At 36.7% G+C, this 17,828-nt stretch overlaps 1 non-coding gene across 1 annotated transcript; it reads left to right on the top strand.

Annotated features, from left to right (window-relative positions):
* The first annotated feature begins 14,327 nt into the window (after positions 1 to 14,327).
* On the top strand, positions 14,328 to 14,401 carry TRNAR-UCG (transfer RNA arginine (anticodon UCG)). The gene has a single exon. It is a non-coding gene; the product is annotated as a tRNA-Arg (tRNA).
* The last annotated feature ends 3,427 nt before the right edge of the window (positions 14,402 to 17,828 follow it).

Raw genomic sequence — 17,828 nt, 5'->3', positions numbered from 1 at the left:
CATTACAACAGTTAGTGGAGAGCACGAAAACCATAACAAAAATGCCTACCATTTCGTCTGAAGGATGAAGACCATGACGAGTAATTGAAGGAGACCATGACGAATATCTTGAAAATGCGCACAGATGTCAGTGGAAAGCAGAAGGGTGGCGCTTGTTCTCCGAAATTGCTGAGAATAAACAGAAATTGCACGACACATATGAACAATTTCCTAGGTGTCAACGTTAGAAACAAAAGGACGACGAAAGTCTCTTTCAAAGGAAGGCCTATTGGCCTAATTATAACGGAAGGGAAGTCGTGGGAAATCGTGCTTGCCTACCCTTTAGAGTGACCAATTATTTCCTAAATCTCCGCAGTAATAATAATTTCCTAGTATACATCCTACAACCTTTAATTACTGCCCCTGCCAGCATAAGGATCATGTTCCCAATATACCTTTTAAGTTTCCGCTGCTGCTTGCATAAGCATTGATCTATAATCTGCCAGTTGTTTCCTTTCATAAGGATCTGGCCATATCCCGAATTAAGAAACCAGCAGAACACGTCCAATCGAAGAGAAATGGATATCTTAGATGTGAGGCCAAACAATCATGCAAAGCAAGACGAAAAGCTTTACAGAGTGGTTCGAGCACGCTGATGCAGGTACTCTTTCAGTGTTTGATTGATGGATTTGGGAACTTAAACTTCTGCTAGTTTGAGTTTTCTATCTGTAATTTGATTCCTTAGATTAAGTTCCTTGTATGGAATGAATGCAGATGGAGATCGACGCACCACCAGAAATATCTCTCTGCAACATCAATAGTCACGTTTCTCAGTGGTGAAAGGGACATTGTGCGTTTTTTATACCGAATTTGGTGGCTTGCAGCGTTTTGGAATGGTTTTAATTGAAGATTTCTATGGCATCGATGGAGTTTGTTTCTTCTGTTATATGTTGGCAGACAATAAGGAGCTTTTATTGGAGGGTTGTCTTCCTCGTGACCATGCAACTCCTCAGGGACTGGTTTTTCTTTAAATGCCTTACACAATATCTAGAGATTTGTCTGCACATTTTCTAATTGTTTGGAGTCTGAATGTCCACAGAATGATGTATTTGGCTGGTGTTTTGTGGCAACGTTGTATTGATATGTTGTAAATCAATTGCTTTTACTGGGGTCTTGGGTTTTCGCCCTGCAACGGTAGTGTTTGTTTTAAACGGTCAAATCATGAGCCTTTCACTTTGTGTCTATGGGATTGTATCTGGAGATTGCAACGGTAGTGTTTGTTTTAAATAGTCAAAATCATGAGCCTTTAACTTTGTGTCTATGGGATTGTATATGAAGATTTCTTTGTGAACCTTGGAATCAAAAGTAAACTTTTTTTTAATATGAATACAAGTGCTAAGAATTTACCAGTAATATTATAAATCATATATCGAGGAATGAAGAGTATAAGGAATTTGTAGATGCTAATAAGCAATTGGAGTTTTTAAAAATTAAAGATAAAGTTATGATACATTTTGGAAATGAGTAATATTATTATGAAAATTTATATGATAAATTGATTATATTATTTATTTTATTTTTAGATATTAAAATTATAAAATGGATATTCATTTTTTGAATGAATAAGTGGATGAATTTTGTTTTCTTAATGTATTCTATTAATAATTTAGATTTTTTTCGATAAAGTTTTGAATGTCTAAGTTGAAGGTTAAAAATGTTCAAAAAAAGATTGTGAAGAATATTGTTGGAAATACTGGGAGAGGGGGGCGGGTGAATCAATGTTTCTTACTATTTATTTTTTAATTGTTCTAGTGATTGCCAACAACCTATATAGATATGTAAATGTATACATAGAACACAAAAATCAATAGCTGAATTTAATGCTTTTATTAAAACTCAAGACAGTGTAAAGAAATAAATACAATATAAGTATAAATCTGATTGTGAATAGTTTCCAAGCTCCAACTTGGACTTCAGTGAGGCTCCAACCTCCAGAGCACCAACTCTGTTTTCCAGTGGTTTTGTACTTAGGAGCACCTACCCCAATGACTTCAGTCCTGTTCAGTTCTGAGGCTCCAACCTCTTGGGCTCCAACCCAACCTTGGTATAAACAGGTATGTTGCTGCAGTCTATTCAACTAAGGTTGTCTCACTCCTACTCTCCTGCCTCTGCTACTTCTGCTGCCTCTACAGCCTCCGCTGCTTTTTTTGCCTCTTTTGCCTCTGCTGCTTCTACTATCTCACCCTTAGGTTCTTCACCACCATAACCTCACCAACAGTTCTCTGTTTCTACTGTTTTATACATTCCCATGCCTTTGTCCATTCGTTTCTGCTTACACCGTCTCTTAGGCTTCCTCCTCAGTCGCTGTCGTTTCCTCTGGCTTCGCTTGATCTTTCAGCTTCCCAATACAACCAAATGCATTTATTCCTATCTTGGTCCTCTCCTTTCCCGAAGATCTTTGAATTCTAAGAGGGCCTTCGTTGCAGTAGCTCTAACTAGTTGCAAAGTCCTAGCACTCTGACATTGTAAAGTTGAACCCTGGCCAAACTCTGCAGTGTATCTGAAGAAATTGCTTCCAAAGCTTCCGAAAGGCAATCTGATTGTGCCATCAGTGTTGGTTATCTTTGATCGGATCTGTGCATCAACTGCCACAGAAGGACGATGATTTTCAAGAAACGATCCCGCCATAACAGACGATCTCATCATGGTGAAAGCCGCCATTGCCATTGCGATCCGAAACCAAAGGAACAAAATCTAAGAAAATTGATATAAAAGTCTAGAAAGACCCTTTTGCCCCACCGTTTCTCTTTTATTCCAAAAAACCATGTAATCGCGCCCATATTAGCCTCTGCCGCATTCGCAATCGCAGCCATTGATCACCCTCATCCAGCGGTTCCCGCGTCGCTATGTCCTTTTGCTTGCACATTAAACCTCATGCATCTCCTCACCGTCCGATCAAACCCCACCACGATCGGACGACAATCGCACCTTTCCTTGCTGAAACCTACATATGCGTTAACCTATAGGGGTGGCGGTTTTCATCTGCAACACGTCGTATTTTGATTGGATCGCTGGCCCTTGTACGTATACCACTGAACCCCGGTGGGTGATGTGGGGAATACCGCTTACCGCCTACTTGTACATCTCCCGCGCATTATCGTCCGCACATCTTTCGCGTGCGACGATCGTTGGATCCGCTGTTTTTTTATCTGACGGCTCACATTCAATTGTGTCAGAGCTTTCGACTTCCAGAATGATGGTCTTGCCAGTGATGGTTTTGACAAAGATCTACATTCCCCCTCTGAGACGGAGAACGAGGTGAAGAGTAGATTCCTTCTGAATGTTATAATATGTGAGGGTTCGGCCATCCTCAAGCTATTTTCTAGCAAAAATGAGCCTCTGCTGATCAGGAGGAATTCCCTCCTTGTCCTGGATCTTTGCCTTAACATTATCAATCGTATCTAAGATCTCCACCTCAAGCGTTATGGTCTTTCCGGTCAATGTCTTCACGAATATCTGCATCCTGAAATCTAAAATTTACGAACAAAAAACCTGAAATAAATTTCTTTAGAAAACGGTTCACACATACATTACGAAAATTTCCCAACGCTGGATTGAAACAACATATTTATATGGTTTCTGCTCTGATGGCTCTGTGTGCTCCTCTTCTTCGGCTCTGTCTACTCCTCTCATCTCTATCTGCTCCTCGAATATTGCCATATTGACATCAATGACAATCTGTGTCCAACAATCTCCCCCTTTGTTATTGATGACAATATTCTTCTGCTTTCTCCCCCTTTGACATCAATGGCAAAGGGATGCATATGGACTCCCCCTGTCAAACTGCTTCCCCTGTCCTGCTACATCTTTATGAATGAACTTGAGTGATGATAAAGAAATAACCCCCATCTTTTGACGCAGATGTTCGAATGCTTCTCGAGGAAGAGGTTTTGTGAAAATATCAGCTATCTACTCCTTAGTACTGATATATTCCAGGATGATGTTTTGTTCAGCTACTTGTTCACGGAGGAAATGATACTTGATTGGTATGTGTTTGGTTCTTGAGTGCATCACAGGATTTTTGCTGAGACTTATAGCACTTGTGTTGTCACAATAAACGGAAATTGGTTGATCTGTACATATGTCGAGATCTTTTAGAGCTTCCTTCATCCATAGTATCTGAGAACAATAGTCTGCTGCAACAATATACTCAGTTTCGGCTATGGATAATGATATGGATGGTTGTTTTTTGCTGAGCCAGGATACCAAACAGTCTCCTAGGAAGAATGCATTTCCACTAGTTCTTTTCCGATCATCTATACTTCTAGCCAATCAGCATAGGTGTATGCAGTTACAGTCAGTGTTGAGTCCTTTGGGTACCAAAGACCGAAATCAGAAGTTCCCTTCAGATATCTGAGAATTCTTTTTACAGCTAATAAATGGGATTGTTTGGGAGCATATTGAAATCTTCCCACCATTCCTACTGCTTGCATTATGTCTGGTTGTGTAGCTGTTAAGTATAGGAGGGCTCCAATCATTGACCTGTAATGAGTTGCATCTACTAGAGGGGAGTCATCATCTTTGCTCAGTTTGCAGTTTTTGGTAATAGGTGTGCTCATGGGTGCACAATCCTCCATTCCATATTTTTTGAGCATGTCTTTTAGATATTTGGTTTGAGATATACATAATCCTGCTCTAGTTTGAGATATTTGAAGTCCAAGGAAGTGGGACAACTCTCCTATCATTGACATCTCAATCTCTTTTGACATGTTTTGAGAAAATACATGGCTCATTTCATCATTATTACTAGCAAAAATCAGATCATCGGCATAAACAAGAGCAACTAGTAACTTACCTTGATCTGTCTTTATGTACAGATTACTTCTAGCCACTCCCTTTTTGAAGCCTTTTTGTTGTAGATAGTGATTCAGTCTTGTGTACCAAGCTCTAGGAGCTTGTTTCAACCCATATAAAGCCTTTTTCAACTTACAAACTAAGTCCTTTCCTGCTGCTAGATCAAAACCTTCTAGCTGCTCCATGTCGACTTCCTCCTTGAGTTCCCCATTTAGAAATACTGATTTCACATCCATTTGATAGATTTTGAATCCTTTTGAGCAAGCAAATGCCAAGAACATCCTAATAGCTTCCATACGGGCCGCTGGTGCAAATGTCTCTTCAAAGTCAATTCCTTCAATTTGTGAATAGCCTTTGCAGACAAGTCTTTCCTTGTTTCTGATAACTTGTCCTTCCTCATTCATTTTATTTTTGAACACCCATTTGGTTCCTATTATGTTTTTTTCCTTTGGACGAGGTACTAGCTCCCATGTCTTGTTCTTCTCAATTTGGGTCATTTCTTCTTCCATGGATTTTACCCAATGAGGATCCCTACTTGCTTCTGTAAATGTTTTTGGTTCTATCATAGATAGGAGGGCAATGACTTTTCTCTTGGGTGTAATTGTTATCCTTCTTCGGGTCTCCACACCTTCATCTTTATCGCCAATGATCTGCGCTTCTAGATGGTGTCTTTGGACATACTTCGTCTTAGAAGGGGTATTAGGTGGTTCTCTTTCTTCTTCTTCTTCTTTAGGTTCTTCTTCTTCAATGAGAGAGTCATCTTCATGTTCTTCAATTTCCTTTACTGGAAGATCTTCATCAACCTTTACATCAATGCTTTCCACTATTTTCTTCAGTCGATAATTGTAGCACTTGTAAGCCTTGCTCCGTGTAGAGTATCCAAGAAATATCCCTTCATCAACCCGAGAATCAAACTTTCCTGGTGAACCATCATTTATTTTTATGAAGAACTTGCTTCCAAATATCTTGAAGTACTTCACTGAAGCAGGTCTTCCTTTCCATAGCTCATAAGGAGTTTCATCACAATTTGGTCTTAATTCAGTTTGATTCAGTGTGTAGACAGTTGTCCCTACTGCTTCTCTCCAGAATTTAGGCTGTAAGTCTGCTGCTAATAGCATAGTTCTTGCCATTTCTTGGACTGTTCGGTTTCTCCTTTCAACTACCCCATTTTGCTGAGGTGTTCTGGCAGCCGAGAATTCCCTTTTAATTCCATGAATATTACAGAACTCACTAAACTCGTTTGATGTGAATTCTCCTCCTTTGTCTGTTCTGAGGCACTTAATTTTTGAATCTTTTTCATTTTCTACAAGGGATTTTAGATTCTTGAAACACTCAAAAGTTTTAGATTTATACTTTATGAAATATATCCACATCATTCCAGTATAATTATCAACAAATAACACAAAGTACCTTTCTCCTTGGAGTGCTTGATTTCTAGTTGGCCCACATACATCAGCATGGATGATCTCTAATGGCTTCGATGTAGAGTGTTCCTTTGTCTTGTGACCGATTCTAGTCTTCTTTCCATGTTGACATGGACCACATACTGCTTGATTTGGTTTGAGCAGCCTTGGGATGTCTCGTACAGCTTTGATCTTGCTGATATTGATAAGATTTTCGAAGCTTGTATGTCCAAGTCGCTTGTGCCACAGCCAACTCTCATCTGTCTGACTCGGGTAGCATTTATTTTCTTGAATCTTGTTGTAAATGTTTTCTGGTGTCCTCACCCCCTTTGCCACAAGTTTCCCTGAGGCAGAGTTCCTTATTTCACAGTCTTTGGTGCTGAAAACAACCTTGTGTCCTTAATCACAGATTTGGCTGACACTCAAGAGGTTGTGTTTGAGTCCATCAACCAGTAGAGCATTCTGAGCTTTTCCTTTTCCATTGATCAGAGTAACTGTTCATTTTCGTGTAATTATGCCAGATCCGCTTCCAAAGCACACATTCCCTTCTTTTTGCTTAGTGAGACAAACTTCCTTCTGTCTCTTGTCATGTGTCTGGAGCACCCACTATCTATAAACCATTGGTTTCCATTATTTTGAGCATATAGAGCTAGGTTGCATTTGTCCATGCTGGAGTTCTTGCTACTCGTCTTTCTTCCTTTGAGTGGGCAGTCTTGTTCATAGTGTCCATTAGTGTAGCAAAAAGAGCAAATCAAATCAAATTTGGTCAAGGGATCAAATGAATTAAAGATTTTGATTTGTCCTTACCTTTTGGGGGCATATGAGTTGATTATTCTATCCTTTAGCTTTGTTTTTTCACTTCTGCGAGCCATACAATGTCTGGCTTGATGACCGAAGTTTTTACAGTGAAAGCAGTGTCCAAGAAAGATGGTTTTGTACTTGTTGAAGCAACCACGGTTTGAGTCGATTTCCTTCCTGGGAATTACTCCTCCCTCGTTCTTTGGATTTGCGATGGACCCTTGGTGGAGTACAGGTTTGTATTTGCTGTAGTGTCCATGATTTGACTCCACATTCTTCTTTGGATTAATTCTCTCTTCATTCTTGGGATCTAGGGTGCACTTTTCATCTTTTGGATTACAGGAAAGTGCATCGGCATAGCTTTTCACATTATTCTTAGTGCTTGAGGATTCTCCTTTGAAACCTATTCCAAATTTATCATGTTGAGGTTTTTGATTTTTCAGAATAGTCTCAAGTATTTGAGAGCTTTTATAGCCCTTTTGTAATTTGCTCCAACTCCTTTCTCAGAGACACTATTTCGGTCTCGCGTTCTTCACAAGTCTCTTCCTTTTCTTTAATCTTTGCTTCCAAGAGGTCTTCTCTCCTTCTTATTTCCTCGTTTTCCACTTTGAGAGAAATGATTTTGTTCCGTAGTTTCTCATTTTCTTCAATGCCACTTATTAACAATTCATCTACATTTCCTTCCAGCCCTGAGTCATCATCATCTGCGAGTGCCATGAATAATGCTTCTTGGCTTTCATCATGATCGCTTTCCTCTTCTGATTTCCTTTTGATGACCATAAAGTCATCCTCATTAGACTCATCTTGCTTAGAGAAGAAGTTTTTCTTATTAAACCCTTTCTTTTTATGTGCCATTCTTTTAGAATTTCCTTCATCATCACTGTCATGTTTATGAGGACATTTTGCTGCATAATGGCCTATTTTACCAATTTAAAACAGATAAGAAGATACTTGCCTTTAAGCTTAGATCCTTTCTTCAGCTTTCGTACAAATTGAGCCAATTCGAATTCCACATCTGACTCATCACTACAGTCATTCTTTTCTTTCCCCTTCTTTGACCTTGAGGCCTTAAATGTTGCATCTTTGGAGCTTGGGCCACCTTTCCTCATTTCATAGGCAGTGAGAATTCCATGGAGTTCATCCATTTTGAGGGTATCTAGATCCTTTGCTTCCTCTATAGCACTTATTTTGGAGTCAAACCTGTTTGGAAGAGACCTTAATACCTTTTGAATAATGGTACTTTCTTCAACCTTTTCGTCCAATCCTTTTAGGGAATTTTCCACTTCAGCTACTCAAAGGAGGTATGCTGTAATATCTTCTTCATCTTCCACCCTCAAACTTTCAAATTTTCTTCTATGAGTTTGAAGCTTTGCCTTTTTGACTTTTGAGTCTCCATCGTACAAGCCAACTAGCTTCTCCCACATTTCTTTGGCCAAGGTACAGTGCATGATCTTTGTAAACTCTGAATCAGTGATTCCACTAGTGATGGAGTTCATGGCCTTTGCATTTGTGATGTAGGATTTCCTCTCATCTTGGTCTGTTGGAAGAGTGGAAGTAGTTTTGTATTTGTTTTGAACAAAATGCCAGACTTCAGGTCCAAGGGACATTAAGTAGTAAGTCATTCTTTTCTTCCAGAAACCAAAGTTAGTGCCATCGAACAAAGGAGGTCTTCCTGATGCTTCGTGGTTTCTCATCATGGTTGCGGATCCTTCTTCAAGCTGTTAGGCTAGTATGAAGAAGCCTGCTCTAAAACCAATTATTGGAAATACTGAGAGGGGGGGTGAATCATTATTTCTTACTATTTATTTTTTAATTGTTATGGTGATTGCAAACAACCTATATAGATATGTATATGTATACACAGAACATAGAAATCAACAGCTTAATTTAATGCTTTTATTAAAACTCAAGACAATGAAAAGAAATAAATACAATATAAGTATAAATCTGATTGTGAATAGTTGCCAAGCTCCAACTTGGACTTTAGTGAGGCTCCAACCTCCAGAGCACCAACTCTGTTTTGCAGTGGTTCTGCACTTAGGAGCACCTACCCCAATGACTTCAGTCTTGTTCAGTTTTGAGGCTCCAACCTCTTGGGCTCCAACCCAACCTTGGTATAAACAGGTATGCTGCTGCACTCTATTCAGCTGAGGTTGTCTCACTCCTGCTCTCCTACCTCTGCTGCTTCTGCTACCTCTAGAGCCTCCGCTGCTTTTTTTGCCTCTTTTGCCTCTGTTGCTTCTACTATCTCACCCTTGGGTTCTTCACCACCATAACCTCACCAACAGTTCTCTGTTTCTACTGTTTTATACATTCCCATTCGTTTCTGCTTACACCGTCTCTTAGGCTTCCTCCTCAGTTGCTGTCGTTTCCTCTAACTTCACTTGATCTTTCAGCTTCCCAACACGACCAAATACATTTATTCCTATCTTGGTCCTCTCCTTTCCCGAAGATCTTTGAACTCTAGGAGGGTCTCTATTGCAGTAGCTCTAACTGGTTGCAAAGTCCTAGCACTCTGACATTGTAAGGCTGAACCCTGGCCAAACTCTGCAGTGGATCCGAAGAAATTGCTTCCAAAGCTTCCGAAAGGCAATCTGACTGTGCCATCGGTGCTGGTTATCTTCGATCGGATCTGTGCATCAATCGCCACAGAAGGATGATGATTTTCACGAAATGATCCCGCTGTAACAGATGATCTCATCATGGTGAAAGTCGCCATTGCCATTGCGATCCGAAAACCAAAGGAACGAAATCTAAGAAAACTAATATAAAAGTCTAGAAACACCCTTTTGCCCCGCCGTTTCTCTTTTATTCCAAAAACCCACGTAATCGCGCCCATATTAGCCTCTGCTGCATTCGCAATCACAGCCGTTGATCACCCTCATCCAACGGTTCCCGCGTCGCTACGGCCTTTTGCTTGCACATTAAACCTCGTGCATCTCCTCACCGTCCAATCAAACCCCGTTGCGATCGGATGGTAGTCGCACCTTTCCTCGTCGAAACCTGCATACGCATTAACCTGCGAGGGCGGTGGTTTCATCTGCCACACGTCATATTTTGATTGGATCACTGGCCCTTGTACTTATACCACCGAACCCCGGTGGGTGGTGCGGGAATACCACTTACCGCCTACCTGTACGTCTCCCCCGCATTATCGTCCGCGCATATTTCACGTGCGACGACTGTTGGATCCACTGCTTTTTGATCCGACGGCTCACATTCAATCGTGTCAGAGCTTTCGACTTCCAGAATGATGGTCTTGCCAGTGAGGGTTTTGACAAAGATCTGCATTCCCCCTCTGAGACGGAGAACGAGGTGAAGAGTAGATTCCTTCTGAATGTTATAATCTGCGAGGGTTCGGCCATCCTCAAGCTGTTTGCCAGCAAAAATGAGCCTCTGCTGATCAGGAGGAATTCCCTCCTTGTCCTGGATCTTTGCCTTAACATTGTCAATCGTATCTGAGCTCTCCACCTCAAGCGTTATGGTCTTTCCGGTCAATGTCTTCACGAATATCTGCATCCTGAAATCTAAAATTTACGAACAAAACACCTGAAATAAATTTCTTGAGAAAACGGTTCACACAGACATTACGAAAATTTCCCAACGCTGGATTGAAACAGCATATTTATATGGTTTCTGCTCCGATGGCTCTGTGTGCTCCTCTTCTTCAGCTCTATCTGCTCCGCTCATCTCTATCTGCTCTTCGAATATTGCCATATTGACATCAATGACAATCTGTGTCCAACAAATATAAATGTAATGATAAGCATGTTGATTTTGAAATAAATGTTTCAAGATTTTAATTTAATTATCAATAATATTTAGATCAATGATATAAATTTAACTTCCAATGAATATTTTTATAAAACTTACTCTTCCACCATTTTCTCTTATTTACTTTTCAATTTAATTAATTAGAAAACAAAAATATCATGTGATAAAATTGGTTTTCATTCCATTTAAATGGATTTCATTTAATACATATTGGATTTCCATTAAATTTCGATTTCATTTAATCCAAATTCTTGAACAAAGAAAATTGCAAGGAAATTCTTTGAATATTCAGCAAAAACTGAAGTAAGCGGTGCAAGAATGGGAAAGCAATGGGCTCAAAATGTTGTTGCTGTGAACGAGTTCATGGAAACAAGGTGGGGGAAGGTTTAATATTATTTTATACAACATCTATACCAAAGCCAAGGTTTTTTGCTTCGAGTGAAAAAGTTCAATTAATTTGAGTTTTGTTCAGATGCAACCATATGACCTTATTAAATAAACCATCATGATGTTTAGCTATCCTAAGAAACAAGAAATTTTTGCAAGGGTTTCTTCTTATAACGAACAAACTGATATTCATTTACCATATGTTAACGTTTAGGATCCCCTCATTTACTCGTCTTGGCGAAGAAATAGATCATGAAACAAGAAAGGTATCTTAATATTTATGAATTCCAAGTTGAACTTAGGTCAATTAATTAGTCTATTAGGTCGATCGTGATGGTGAACGATATATCTGTGGTGAACAATATATCTGTGTAAGCATATGTTTGTGAACTAGCAATGGTTGAATAAATTAAGTGAAGTTTTAATAAGTTGAATAATTATATTGAAGTTTGTGTTAAATAAATTAAGCGAAGTTTTAATAAATTGAATAATTATATTGATACGTTTGTGTATTTTGGAATAAGGTTTTCAAAATTTTAATTTAATTAGTATTAATTGTTAATTATTAAATATATGATAAAGATTTAACTTTTATGAAATATTTTAAAATATTTATAATACTATATATAAAATAATCTGACAATAATAATTTCTCTAATTTTAAACTAAATCATATTAGATTACAAAGTTGATTTCTTTCCTGTAATTCAAAATACGAAAAGGTTTTATCAAAACTGTGAGGTATCAAATCATGCGAAAGTGATGAAATTATTTACATCACTACTCCAGTGCCATAGCACAACAGATCCCCAATAGATATTCACAATCATGTTGAGATTCATGTTAAATTAAAATGACAATCAACATCATTTCAAATCAGAATATATATATATATATATATTATTCTTTATAAATTTAATTTTATTAAATATTATATAAATTTATTTGTTTTTTGGACCACTAAAATGTTTTTAATTTTTTTAGATTACAAATAATTATAAATTATTTAATTGTAGATATAATTTTTGTAACAATCAAAATCTTGTCGAGATAGAACTTTATTAATCAATTCACAGTTTAAAGATTCAATTCATATAACTTCATACGTAAATTGAATTGAATGTTTTTTAATTCTTTTGCAAATTTATCTAGCACTTGTTATGGATTGATGTCTAGTAATGCTTACCAATCATTTAATTTATATGATTATATAACCATCACTAACTTAACCATCTAAATTAAATCATTGATAGGCATCAAAACACTTACTTCTTTATACATCTCACATTCACAAAATTAATAAAAACCTTAAAAACTAACTCAATTATAACTTTATTTTAAATTATTCCTATTAATTATAAAAAATATATATGTAAGTTAAACATTTATACATTAAAAAAAATGGAATAAAATATTTAACCAAGGAAATTTAATCTGTAAATAAGGTTTGTTATAATACCATGGTTTATCAATACCACATGCTTAAAAAATTATAACTTACTTCATATGACATTTGTTCATATAATATTTTTTTAATTAATCAATTTAATTAAAAAGAAAAATAATGCTTAACTATTTTAGAGATAAATCTCAATTTTTGATTTATAACATCGTTATGAATATTCTAAAATATTATATACAAATTAAATTCTTACTATTCATTTAATAATTATTGATAATTAAATTAAATTAAATTAAAACATATTCTAAAATATTATATACAAATTAAATATTTACTAGTTATTTAATAATTATTAATAATTAAATTAAATTAAAACAATTTCATTTTTCCAATTAAACAAACAACAAATATGAAAAAAAAAAAACATCCCAACATATTGACCAGCACAACACATCTGTGCACCTCAATGGGGATAACACGCCTACTGCTTTTGTGAAAATCGTATTATAGAATAACACGCCTATTGGCATAAATCTGTAATTATATATTTTTCAAAAAACACACCTATTGGCATAAATGTCTAATTATTTATTTTTTGAAAACTAAATCTAATAATAATTTAGTAAAAACTTTAAATATAATAAAAATTTATTATATTTAAAATGTGTGTATGGGAAAATTGCTTTCACAGGTTTTGTTTAATTTTAGATTAATTATTGATTATTAAAAAAAATAGCAATAGTGTATGAAAGTTCAATTTAATTTATTTGTATGCATCTGAGTGCATGGTTAACGCAGTGGAAGTTGTTGGCTTTCTCGCACCTCACCCCTGATCGACTCCTGTCAATGTGACATTGCGCGGCTATCATAGTGCAGCCATATACCGGATTAAATGTGATTTGATATGACTGCTGATGTATACATATATTGTACAATTAAACCTAATAAACACTTCTTAGGGAACTGCCCCCTCTTAAATTTAATTTATTTATAATTTAAAACAAATTTATTATAAAATTACAATATTTCCATAATCTCAACAATTCTCTTCCTAGGTTTGGGCAGTGTCATATCTATTCTACTCGTAGTCCGCACGAAAGTACTCAGCTCTGGGCTATGCCCTTGCTCAAGTAAACACTCTTTCATTTACTCTGCTCATCACATTGCAGGACATTCTAATGTTTAATAAAACCAAGTTTCACAAATATCTGTTTTCAGAGGGGGCGACTCCGCAGAAAAAGCTCGAATATATTAACATCTATATTATATCATGATGCATCATAGTTGCGTCATTAGAGGACAACTTTTTCAGTGTCATTTTCGTTTCAAACTCAAGTAGAAAGGTTAATAATGAACACTCCCAACCACCCGGAAATGTAAAAATTAATAATGAACACTCCCAACCCGTAATAAGTCCGCGTACCAAGTTTCACAAATATCATCCTCAAAAAATCTATCCGTTATCCCGTTATCCATTTAATTTGTTCTTTTAACTTTAAATCCATCTATAATAAAAGGAATCAAAACCATTCCAGCACAGTTCAATCACCACGATCCCCGTTGAAATTTTGACGCAAGTGTTACTACAAAATTTGCGAGAATGTAAGCGATTTGAGTACCTCCACATTCATATCTATGACAAAACAGATTTAGTGCTGTTCATGGGCATGAAAATAGCCGTCGGATTTAAATAAAATATATAAATATATTTGAACCCTCTCAATCAGAAAGGCCGCATAGCGCAGTGGATTAGCGCGTTTGACTTCGGATCAAAAGGTCGTGGGTTCGACTCCCACTGTGGTCGGTCGTTCATGAAAATAAACATATCTCGAAAACAATATTAAATGTGATGGAACTTGGTGTTTTCCATCTCTTTATCGTGGATTCGACTCCATTGTGGTCGTTTTTGAAAATAAATCTATCTTGAAACTTATATTAAATGTGATGGAATTGGGTGTTTTCTTTGGTGGGAGCACTGCGGTCGTTTTTAAAAATAAATATACCTTGAAAACTATATTAAATGTGATCGAACTGGGTGTTTTCCATCTCTTTATTAAGTTTTTTTCGTGGGTTGGACTCCCACTGTGGTTTTTTTTGAAAATAAACATAGCTTGAAAATATATTAAATGTGGAACTGGGTGTTTTCCATTTCTTTATTAAGGTTTTTTTTTTTGAAAATAAACATATTTTGAAAACCATATTAAATGTGGTGGAACTGGGTGTTTTCCATCCCTTTATTAAGTTTTTTTTTGAAAATAAACATATCACCTAAATCCAAGGTCTTCTTGGTTGACAAGATCGAAGAAATTCCCTTTGTTGAATTCATTCATGAAGATCTGGCTTCCCAGCATCAAGATTTTGCTGAAAGAGCCATCATCTGCAGATTTAATGGATTGTGGCCGCGTTCTCAGGATCTCTACGCATGGATCCATGCAAACTGGACTCATCACTGTAAGATATTTTTCTGTTCGAAAGGCTATTTCATAGTTCTTTTTGATAACAGTAAGCACTATGAAAAGGCCTTAGAAGAGGGCCCTTGGTTCATGGGAAATGCAGGGCTATTCTTGACTCCTTGGTTCCTAGAGTTGGATCCAGCTACTGCGGTCATTACCAAGACCCCGGTATGGATTCGGCTTCCAAACTTCCCTGCCCACCTATGGAGTACTCGTGTCTTCAGAGTTATAGGAGACACCTTGGGTCGCTTCCTCAGTGGAGATTTATGGCGGGAAGCTAAAGGTCTCTACTCATATGCAAGACTATGTGCGGAGTTAGACCTGAGCAAAGGTCTTCCAGAACAAATCAACCTTAAGATAAACGACTTTGTCTGGACCCAGACACTGAACTACGAGAATACTGCTTTTCGGTGCCGCCATTGCCACCAATCTGGGCATTTGCAGAACACATGCCCATCTCGCCCGGCAAAAAAGAACAAGGCCAATGCCTCCAAGCCCAAGTCCAAACGTTGGACTCCCTGCTCGCCACCTCCAGTGGCGGATTCTGGTTCCTCCAGCTCTGAAGACGAAGACAGTGATGAAGAATTGGAACTGGCCCCTCATTCCGTGGCCCCCTCCACCGATGGTCTGGCGCCAACCTCTGATTCAGCCATTGCTCAGAAACGTGTCCATTTGTCCTCCTCCTCGGATTCAGAAAAGGAGGGCTTCCCCAAGGAGGGATCCCCGGTGGAGGATCCCAATCTTCAAGTTGTAATCGCTCATCCACCTCAAAATGGTTGGGTTGTAGTCAAAAAACGAAAAGGGAAAAAGCCTCGTGTTGAATCCTCTACCCTCTCAGGGTAGTTTTCTATGTCTCTTTCAGCTTCTAGTGACTTGTTGTAGCTCCTTACTTGCTTAACTCCTTCTCCGGAACCGAGGTTGATAGGTCTATCATTTCCGGTTGCCGGTTTCTTGCATCTTTGGGATGTATCCTCTTGTACAAAATTTTTACTTAATAGATTTAGTCTTAATCCAGAAAAAAAAAACATATCTTGAAAACTATATTAAATGTGATGAAACTGGGCGTTTTCCATCCCTTTATTAAGTTTTCTTTCGAAAATAAACATATCTTGAAAACTATATTAAATGTGATGGAACTGGTTGTTTTCCACCCTTTATTAAGTTTTCTTTTGAAAATAAACATATCTTGAAAATTATATTAAATGTGATGTAACTGGGTGTTTTCCATCCTTTTATTAAGTTTTCTTTTGGTGTAATAGACTTTTGTGAAAAATAATTTTTTTTGGTCGTTTTTGAAAATAAATATATTTTGAAAACTATATTAAATGTGATGGAACTGGGTGTTTTCCATTTCTTTATTAAGTTTTCTTTTGGTGTAATAGATTTTTGCGAAAACTATATCTTTTTATTAAGTTCTTAAAGTTTTTCTTTTGGTGTAATAGATTTTTGTGAAAATTATATCTTTTTATTAAGTTTTCAAAGTTTCCTTTTGGTGTAATAGATTTTTGTGAAAATTATATTTTTTTTATTAAGTTTTCAAAGTTTTCTTTTGGTGTAATAGATTTTTGTGAGAACTATATTAAATTTGGCACACGTTTTCTATCTCTTTATTAAGTTTTCTTTTGGTGCAATAGCATTTTGTGATAATATATATGGGTTTTCCATTTTCTTTTTAAGTTTTCTTTTGGTGTAATAGATTTTTGTGATAGTAGACATCTCTTTATTAAGTTTTCTTTTGGTGTAATAGATTTTTGTGATAGTAGACATCTCTTTATTAAGTTTTATTTTGGTGTAATAGCTTTTTGTGATAATATATATGTGTTTTCCATTTTCTTATTAACTTTTCTTTTGGTGTAATAGATTTTTGTGATAGTAGACATGTATGGGTTTTCCATTCTCTTATTAAGTGTCTTTTTGGTGTAATATATTTTTGTGATAGTAGACTGGTTGTTCTAAAATAAACATATAGTAAAAATTATATTAAATTTGACGGGGGTTTTCCATCTCCTTATTAAGTTTTCTTTTGGTGTAATAGATTTTTTTGATAGCATGCACATACGAGTTTTCCATCCCCTTATTAAGTGTTCTTTTGGTGTAATAGATTTTTGTGATAGCAGACACATGGATGTAGAGTTTGTGCACACTACTAAAGTGTGCAAGATGAACTTAGAGCACGTAATAAGAATTTTGTAGAGTTGGGTATTGGGACACTATTCATCAACTATGCACATCAACAATAATAGGAGGTCATGAGGGATATTGCCCCTTTGGTAGTAAGTGGCATTGTGTACCATGGGCTTAGATTGATGGACATAGCTAGAGGGTGCTAAGGTGGTTTGGATCAAGGAGACAATGCAAAGGATAGCCATTTTATGACACATATGATGTTGGTCACTAGATACCCATGTTTGTGCTCATATCACACCATTTCTTGAAGAGAAATAAAGACTATTGCATCCATGAGGAATGACATGGTTTTAAGAAAAATATTCATGCACTAAAGTGTCTCAATCTATTTATCCTTTTTCATATTACAAATTTGATGTCTCAATCTATTTATCGTTTTTCATATTACAAATTTGATATCACTACATTTAAAACCATACACAATGTTGCATATTTGTGAGTGATAAGAGTTATGTCACTCACAAAGGTATGTTTGGCCAAGGATAACATGTGAACTCAAAGTTTCTAACGTCATTGATGACTACACCATGCATAAGGTGGGCCAAGTACTACAATTGGATCTAGCATGTGTGATATGAATTGAATCGTCGT

This window comes from Pinus tabuliformis, chromosome 7 (assembly GCF_031772625.1).
Source record: "Pinus tabuliformis cultivar Carrire ecotype Pingquan chromosome 7, CPIR1, whole genome shotgun sequence".
Classification (NCBI taxonomy): domain Eukaryota; kingdom Viridiplantae; phylum Streptophyta; class Pinopsida; order Pinales; family Pinaceae; genus Pinus; species Pinus tabuliformis.
This window is presented reverse-complemented; position numbering and strand designations above follow the sequence as displayed.